Here is a 9,727-nt window from a genome sequence, read left to right on the forward strand (position 1 = left end):
ATCAAGTCGAGGCTTTGAAGCAATCTTAGCACTGCTTCCAAAATAAAGCCTACCTAATGTTTCAGCTGTTAAAATTAATTTTTAATTCTGGTTTTGAATATAGGCCTTCTAATTTCAAAGCAGTGTTTAAGCAAAACAAAAGCATAAATGCAAGCAGGCTCACCATGGGACTGAATTTCTGTTCTTTGACTGAGCTGTAGCTTTTTATACTGCAAGTAATTTAGGCTATTGCTTTGAGTGTTTCCTTTCATAACAGCCATTATAACCATTTTGAGTTGGTTAAGCGTTCAGATCATGCAAAGAATAGGGTCTGTTCTGAAACACTATTGGACCTATGTTTCTGGTGTGCTTCTGCCATGCAGTCCCGCTCTGTCTACGCATGCAGGCATAGAGACTATACAGGCGGCAAAATGAATATAGCTTACACACATGTGAAAACACATGTGTGCATCAGGCATGTACAACAGCATGTCTGAAGGACTTGGGGGTTCTATGTGTATACACGTTTGTCTTGTGACATGAACAATACATTTGTCAGTTCCTTTGTGATGGTCTTAAACAAAAACAATCTGTCCTATCCTGATCCTCTGAGAAAGCATCCTTTGATCTGTTTCCACACTCTTTCATCTATGGACAATGTACATCATCATCATCATCATCATCATAATTTCAGCAATCTCATTCTGACATTCAATTTGTGAGCAAAGGGTGGCAAACCAGGAAAGCCTTTTGTGACCTTTCAGACACATTGTTTTGATTTGCTGTTTTCACATTTAGTCAAATACACTGGGAGGGGTTCGGTGTGCTCCATGAGATGAGTGAAATAAGCTGCACAGATTCTTACTTTAACAATGTAGACAGGTACGTTAGAGGACATTGTCAGGAGTGCGACCCACCCAATGACTTGAGAAAACTGAAATAATTATTCAAAAATAATAATTCAACCACTATCCATTTAGATTTATTCATTTGGCAGACGTTTTTCTCCAAAGCAACTTACAATTGAGGGATACAACAAGAGATATACCATAAGATGGCAAGTGCTTGTTATACAAGGTTTCAAATAGTTAAAGCTACTTTAAGGCAAGGCAAGTTTATTTATATAGCACATGTCATACACAATGGTAATTCAAAGTGCTTTACATGAAAGAAAGTAAAAATAGTCATAAAAAATAATAATAATATTGATCACAGCAATAAAAATAAGGAGTTTAATTTTTTTTTTTAATAATAATAATAAAAACAAGAAACTTCAAAACAAATATTCTCAAGCTTTGTTCAATCTCTTCTGCACTAAGTGAGCGGGGGAAAAACCTTCCAAAACACCTAACTATTTCACTACGTCACACCCTACTTACTTTGATCATCATATCTGACCTATTCACTCAAACTCAGGGCGTGCCCCTGTCTGTAATGGTAGGAATTTAGAGTTGGTAGAGCAATTCACGACTAGAACCTCCCTTCTAGTGTCTCACATTCTCTCTGTATTTATACCTTCAAATGCACTAAGTGCCTCTAGGGCTGTTTAACCCCTATAGTTGTTTGACCCCTAGAGTCAAGGTATGCATTCACCTTGAGAATTTCATCTTTGTTTCCAAATGCAATGACTTCAGTTTTCTCCTTGTTTAACTGAAGAAAGTTTTGGCACATCCAACTGTTAATTTCATCAATGCATTTGCAGAGGGAGTCAATGGGGCTGTAGTCATTTGGAGATAAGGCTAGGTATATCTGGGTATCATCAGCATAGCTGTGATAGGCAACTTGGTTCTTCCTCATTATCTGACTTAGTGGGAGCATATACAAGCTAAACAAGAGTGGTGCAAGAATTGAGCCTTGTGGGACTCTGCATGTCATGGATGTCCACTTAGACTTATGCTCTCCTATACTCACATAATAACCTCTCCCTTCTAAGTATGACCTGAACCATTTGAGTACCATCCCAGAAAGCCCAACCCAGTTTTCCAGTCTCCCTAGAAGTATATTATGATCGACAGTGTCAAATGTAGCACTAAGATCTAGTAGTACCAGCACTGATATTTTGCCAGAATCAGAATGAAGGAGAATATCATTTATTATCTTAATGAGTGCTGTCTCTGTGATATCTATGTCCAGATATCCATTTGAGTTTCAGTAGTTGTTCAGCTGATTAAAAATGACCTTTTCAATAATCTTACTTATGAAAGGAAGATTTGATATTGGTCTATAGTTGCTCAATATGGTGCTATCAAGATTGCGCTTTTTCAGAAGGGGCTTAACAAATGCAGTTTTCATGGAGTTTGGAAAAGTCCCAGAAAGAAGTGAGGCGTTCGCACTTTTAAGAGATCTGCTTCCAAACAGTTAAACACACTTTTGAAAAAAGATGTGGGAAGTGTGTCAAGATAGCAGGTTGACGATTTAAGGTGCTGTACTATTTCTTCCAATATTTTGCTATCAATTGCTTCAAAAACAGACATATTTACTTCTTTTTGAAATTGCGGTCGAATCTGTGTGACCTCTGCATAACTAGAAGATGTGCCAATCACCTTTCTGATATTATTGATCTTCTCAGAAAAGAAGGAAGCAAACTCATTGCATTTGCTGTCAGCAAACATTTCACTGGGAATCTGATTTGGGGGGTTTGTTAATCTCTCAACAGAGTGTGAGTGTTGTTTAAGTTACTGTTTATAAGGTTTGAGAAGAAGGTCTGTCTAGCTGTGGCTAGTTCCGCATTGAAAGCATGAAGGCTATTTTTATAGATGTTATAGTGAATTTCGAGTTTCGTCTTCCGCCACATCCGCTCAGCTTTTCTGCATTGACTTTTCATACTCTGAACTGCTGTTGATTTTCTCCATGTTGATTTTTGTCTGCCATTCTTCTTGTAGATTTTCACGGGGGCAATATCATCAATAACATTCTTAACTTTTGAGTTAAAGGAATCAAGGAGAAGATAAACAGAGTCTGCAGAAATGCTTGGTGTTGAAGATATAGCCTCCATAAATAGCTGACTCAGGTCAAAAGTGTTTAAAGCAGTTATAATTTCTTTAGTAGTTTTGATTTCTGCATTATCTATGTGAATATTGAAATCCCCTGCCATAGCAAAACAGTCAAACTCAGAGGAAATCATTGATAACAGTTCTGTGAAATCATCAACAAAGGCTGGAGAGTATTTTGGAGGCCTGTAAATAATGATAAACAGAATATGCGGAGCAGCTTTCAGCACAATACCTAGATATTCAAAAGACAAGTACTGACCAAATGACACTTGCTTGCATTGATAGACATCTTTAAAATGAGCAGCTACACCTTCACCTCTCCTAACAGTCCTGCAGACACTTATAAAATTAAAGTTAGGAGGGGTTGTTTCATTTAGGACTGTTGCACTGCAGCTGTCTTCTAGCCATGTTTCGGTTAGAAACATAAAATCCAGGTTGTTTGTGGTTATTAAGTCATTGATCAGAAATGATTTATTTTTTAGTGAGCGAATGTTTAAAAATGTTAACTTGATGGCATTATTTTGTGTCTCAGCAATTTTAGTTTGAAGCATTATAGGCCACAGATTAGATGGGTCAGCTGTACAGCTTGAGAAGGCCTTAGACTTTCTATCACGTGGTAAAACAGAGACAGGGAAAGCTACAGGCATACTGGGTTCCCGCTTGTTCTGTAAACAATTGTGAAAGTTGCTGCTATCATAGCGGGGACCCAACACACATCACTGAGAGTAGCTATCATTTGTTTTTGGTTCACCTACAGCAGATGGAGGAGGGTTTGGGCCCTGGTGTTGTGGCAGCAGTCGAAGTGCTCTCACAGGAGGAGAGCTGGGTCCATAGGCTTTGGTGGTTGTGGGGCCCGCCGTTTTTTAGTTGATATCTGGGGGCTTGCAGCGAAAGAGTGGGAGAGTTTGGTCCCAGCATATACCAGTTCCTCCATTTTCTGTGAAAAGCTTAGAAGTGGAGATGCTGGAGAGAGGGAAAGTGTGTCTGGTGAGCGGGCCTCTGGCTCTGGTGTTTCCGGTGGCTGTGATATGTCATCCTGGCTTCCCTGACTGTTTTCCAGAAAGTCGTCCTTGGGTGCTTAGTCTTGAAGCTGTTGTAGTATGTTGCAGTCTGCATGTGATGAGCTCTGTGGGCAGGGCTCAGCCGGGATAGTTTCTACCCAAGCCTAGTTCTACTACCTTTCTGACAAACTTACCTGATAACCCTTTTACCTCTTGTGTGTATGCTCCTAGGATCCCTCGTCTGTCTGCTCCAGGAAAACCCTCCAGTCTGCTCCTCGACAGTGGTGTGTGTCTCCTCCATTCTGTCCTCCAGCCCCGTGTCACCTGCAAGACAAGATCCCAAGTCAATATCCAGCATCTCCACCAAAGATTCCAAGTCCGATACTCACCACTACTTCTTCTCTGCTGGTTCAATAAACTTACCCATTACCATCTGTCTGTCTCCGGGCCTCTTCTGTGACAGAATGCCGGACCAACACTGATGATCAGCAGTACAGAAGACCAGACCCACTCCGTAACATGGACTGCATTTTCCTGCTCCCTGAAGATGAACTCCTCCAGACGTCTCAACATGGCCGCCCCATAGAGGAGTATGTGGAGGATTTCCTCGAGCTCGCCCACTGCGTGCCGTGGACGGATGGGACATTGAAGGTCGCCTTTTGGGGTGGTCTGGATAACCACCTGTTTCTCCGAGCGCTACCTGCCAATACCCCGGGCTCCATGCAACAATACCTGGATTATGTACTACACCTCGCCGGGTCATCTTTTACTGTGGAGAAGGTTCTGCCGCCCGCGACATGCGAAACCGTGCTTCCTGAACCCCGAGAATCCAGTTCGCAAGCCTCGGCCAGGACTGCCAATCCCGATCCCCGAGAATCCAGTTCTCAGACCACGGCCAGGAGGGCCGATCCCGAGAATCCAGTTCTCAGTCCACGACCAGGAGTGCCGATCCCGAATCCAGTCCCCAGACCACGACCAGGAGTGCCGATCCCGAACCCCGAGAATTCAGTTCTCAAGCCACGGCCAGGAGTGCCGGTCCCGAACCCCGAGAATCCAGTTCTCAAGCCATGGCCAGAAGTGCCGATCCCGAATCCCGAGACTCCAGTTCTCAAGCCACGGCCAGGAGTGCCGATCCCGAACCCCGAGAATCCAGTTCTCAAGCCACGGCCAGGAGTGCCGATCCCGAACCCCGAGAATCCAGTTCTCAAGCCACGGCCAGGAGTGCCGATCCCGAATCCCGAGAATCCAGTTCTCAAGCCACGGCCAGGAGTGCCGATCCCGAATCCAGTTCCCAGACCACGGCCAGGAATGCCGGTCCCGAATCCCGAGAATCCAGTTCTCAAGCCACGGCCAGGAGTGCCGGTCCCGAATCCCGAGAATCCAGTTCTCAAGCCACGGCCAGGAGTGCCGGTTCCGAATTCCGAGAATCCAGTTCCCAGACAACGGCCAGGAGTGCCGATCCTGAATTCCGAGAATCCAGCTCTCCAGAGCCCCTGCTGGTCCCGTCCTACTCTTCTGCGTCTCCGCTGGCTCCGCCCAGCTCTCCTTCATCTCCGCTGGTTCAGTCCAGCTCCACGTCTCCCATGCACCCCCTTGAATCCGCGCTGCGAGAGCGCCCCCTTGAATCCGCGCTGCAAGAGCGCCCCCTTGAATCCGCGCTGCAAGAGCGCCCCTTTGAATCAGTGCTGCACGAGCGCCCCCTTGAATCCGCGCTGCACGAGCGCCCCCCTTGAATCCGCACTGCCAGAGCGCCCCCTTGAATCTGCACTGCCAGAGCGCCCCCGAGTGTCTGCACTGCAAGTGCACCCCTTAGAATCCGCGCTGCAAGAGCGCCCCCGAGTGTCCGTGCTGCAAGAGCACCCCCGAGTGTCCACGCTGCAAGAGCACTCCCTTGAACCCGCACTGCAAGAGTGCCCCCGAGCGACCGCGCCGCAGGAGCGCCCTTTTGAATTCGCGCTTCCAGAGCGCCCCCTTGAATCCGCACTGCCAGAGCGCCCCCGAGTGTCTGCACTGCAAGTGCACCCCTTAGAATCCGCGCTGCAAGAGCGCCCCCGAGTGTCCGTGCTGCAAGAGCACCCCCGAGTGTCCACGCTGCAAGAGCACTCCCTTGAACCCGCACTGCAAGAGTGCCCCCGAGCGACCGCGCCGCAGGAGCGCCCTTTTGAATTCGCGCTTCCAGAGCGTCGCCGAGAATCCATGCTGCCAGAGCGCCCCGAGTGTCTGCACTGCATGTGCACCCCTTAGAATCCGCGCTGTAAGAGCGACCCCGAATGTCCACGCTGCAAGAGCATCCCCGAGTGTCCACGCTGCAAGAGCACTCCCTTGAACCCGCACTGCAAGAGTGCCCCCGAGCAACCGCGCCGCAGGAGCGCCCCTTTGAATTTGCGCTTCCAGGGCGCAGCCGAGAATCCGCGCTGCCAGAGCGCCCCCGAGAATCCACGCTGCCTGAGCGCTGCGAAGAATCTGCGCTCCCAGTGCAACCCCGAGAATCCGAGTACCCCCGAGAATCCAAGCTTCCCGAGCCCTCCCGAGAATCCGCGCTGTCAGAGTGCCGCCGAGAATCCGCGCTGTCAGAGTGCCGCCGAGAATCCGCGCTGTCAGAGCGCCGCCGAGAATCCGCGCTGTCCGAGCACCCCCTAGAGTCCGTGCTGTCCGAGCATCCCCAAGAGTCCGCGCTTCAGGAGCGCTCTCCCTTGTCTCCGCTGGTCCCGTCCAGCTTCGCGCCTCCCGAGCGCCCTCTAGTGCCCGCTCCACCAGAGCGCCCCACAGAGCCCACTCTTCCAGAGCACCCCACGGAGCCCGCGCCTCGAGAGCGCCCCACGGAGTCCGCGCCTCGAGAACGCCCCACGAAGCCCACGCCACTAGAGCGTCGTCAAGTCTCTGCGCCACTAGAGCGCTCTCAAGTATCCGTGCCTCGAGTGCGCCCGCTAGAGTTCGCTCCTTTAGGGTGCGCCCTCTAGTATTAGTGCCTCCGGATTGGCCCTAAATGCCCTCACCATCGGAGCACCCCCTAGTCCCCGATCCGCCATGGCCGTTCAAGCTCCCCGATCCGCTAAGTCCGTCCAAGCTCCCCGATCCGCCAAGGCCATCCGAGCTCCCCGAATCGCCATGGCTCCCCGAATCTCCCGATCTGCCTTGGCTCCCTGAGTCTCCTGGTCCACCATGGCCTGTCGAGTCTCCTGTCCCGCCATGGCTCCCGGAGTCTCCTGATCCGCCATGGCCATCTAAGCTCTCTGATCCGCCATGGCCATCCAAGCTCTCTGATCCGCCATGGCCATCCAAGCTTCCTAATCCGTCATGGCCATCCAAGCTCTCTGATCCGCCATGGCTCCCCGAGTCTCCTGTCCCGCCATGGCTCCCCGAGTCCCCGGCGCCCACCCCCCCCTCCCCGATGTAATTATTACGGTGCGGGACGCACCTTCCGGGAGGGGGAGGTAATGTCACGGATCTGCCTGCTTTTCACCAGTCACGTCACTCACACACCTGTTTCTACCTGCCACTGATCACGCTCACCTGCTCCTCATCATGTCCCTCGTTACCTCCTCCTATAAAGACACACACCGCCAAACACTTGATGTCCGGCATCGTTAATCCGAAGAGGACTGCTAGCGCTACCCCAAGCCTAGTTCTACTACCTTTCTGACAAACTTACCTGATAACCCTTTTACCTCTTGTGTGTATGCTCCTAGGATCCCTCGTCTGTTTGCTCCAGGAAAACCCTCCAGTCTGCTCCTCGACAGCAGTGTGTATCTCCTCCATTCTGTCCTCCAGCCCCGTGTCACCTGCAAGACAAGATCCCAAGTCAATATCCAGCATCTCCACCAAAGATTCCAAGTCTGATACTCACCACTACTGCTTCTCTGCTGGTTCAATAAACTTACCCATTACCATCTGTCTGTCTCCGGGCCTCTTCTGTGACAGTGGCCAAGTATGGTGACCCATACTTGGAATTTGTGCTCTGCAATTAACCCATCCAAGTGTACACACAGTAGTGAACACACGCCCGGAGCAGTGGGCAGCCATTGCTGCGGCGCCCGGGGAGCAGCTGGGGGTCCGTTGCCTTGCTCAAGGGTCTCACCTCAGTTGTGGTATTGAGGGTGGAGAGAGTGTTGGTTATTCACTCCCCCCACCTACAATGTTTCAGGTTACAAGTCCAACTTTGTATCCATCAGGCCACGACTGCCCATATTGTACATAACATTAGCAGATCTTACATTGTAATTTTTTAGATGCTGTCACTAAAATGTAAATTACTACAGAGTGACTGAGTAGTTGGAATGCAAGAACTTGTAGTTTCATCAGAAAAGAAATTAAAACATGTTTGAAGATTTTAAGAAATGGATGTTTAAGATGGAAGTAGAGCACAGTCAAAAGGATAAACAAATGTAAATATGAATTTGCATAACTTTGAACATTTATAACCAGTGGTTTGAGAATTTGAATAGTCTACACTTTAACAATGAAAAGATACTCAAGGCATCATTGAACGATTGTCAGAATGCCACCTGACCGAACCCTTATTGAGTACTAAAGGGACCACAGTGTATTTTTAAGTGCCCCAAATCCAACCTCAAAACAAGTTGCCTTTTTGACTGAGAAAAGATACTCCAAAGGTTTCCCTGATTGTTGCAATCTGAGAAATCACAAATAGTGCTATAGGAGTTTTAATACACAATATGGCACACGTATGTTGACACCCCTTTCTAACTAGCAGGTTTGGGTATTACAGTAATTCCTGTGAAAATAAACCTTAATACTACACCATACAATAACATGGAGTGGAAAAAATTGCACAGGGCCTGCACAAGTCCACACGGTAACACTTTACAATAACGTTCAGTTATAAGTCATTTATAAGTGATTAGTTAATGTATTACAAAACATTCATAAGCGATTAATAAGTGCTATACTAATAATTTGTGTATGTTTTGTTAATTCATTTACAAGTCATTTGTAAGTAATTAGTTTATGATGAACTAATCATTTACAAAACATATGCATTCATAGATGATTAATAAGTGGTTTGTTAATATTTGTATCTATGTTTTGTAGATTAAATTATAAATCATTTACAAGTGATTAGATGATGATGAACTAATCATTTACAAAATATGACTATACATTCACAAATGATTAAGTAATATGCTAACGATTTACAAACCTGTCATAAGTTATCTTAAAAAAATAGCATCATGAAATAATCAAACAGATCCTTAATGGTTAATAGTTAATCAGTTATAAATCATTGAAATGTCAAAATCTCAATAAACATTATAAATCATTTCCAAAGCTTTCTGCATCCCCTAATCTAAAGTATAAACTACTCATCAGTTGTAAATGTGTTACAAACCTTCTGGTTACAGGTTGTTTGTATGTGGATATATATATTTACGCACACACAACTGGAAACCATAAATTACCATAAAATAAACCATTCACATAATTTGTGAATGTATAGTCATGTTTTGTAAATGATTAGTTCATCATCATCTAATCACTTGTAAATGATTCTAAGCGCCAAAGTCGCAAAATTGCGACAAGACGTCATACTTCATGAAATGGGCTGTAGTTCCTAATCTGGTGTAATGGCTCATTTGTATTCCCTTCCACTAGATGGCAGACATGTAGTACTTCGATTCTAGACCAAAATTGTTCGAGGAAATAGCAGAGTAAGTGAGCTATCGTGTCATTGATGCGGAAGGAATTCAGTTCATAGCGTCTGAGTAAATTGTGAGATTTGTGAGAGAAAATCGC

This window comes from Barbus barbus (genome assembly GCF_936440315.1).
Source record: "Barbus barbus genome assembly, chromosome: 6".
Classification (NCBI taxonomy): Eukaryota; Metazoa; Chordata; class Actinopteri; order Cypriniformes; family Cyprinidae; genus Barbus; species Barbus barbus.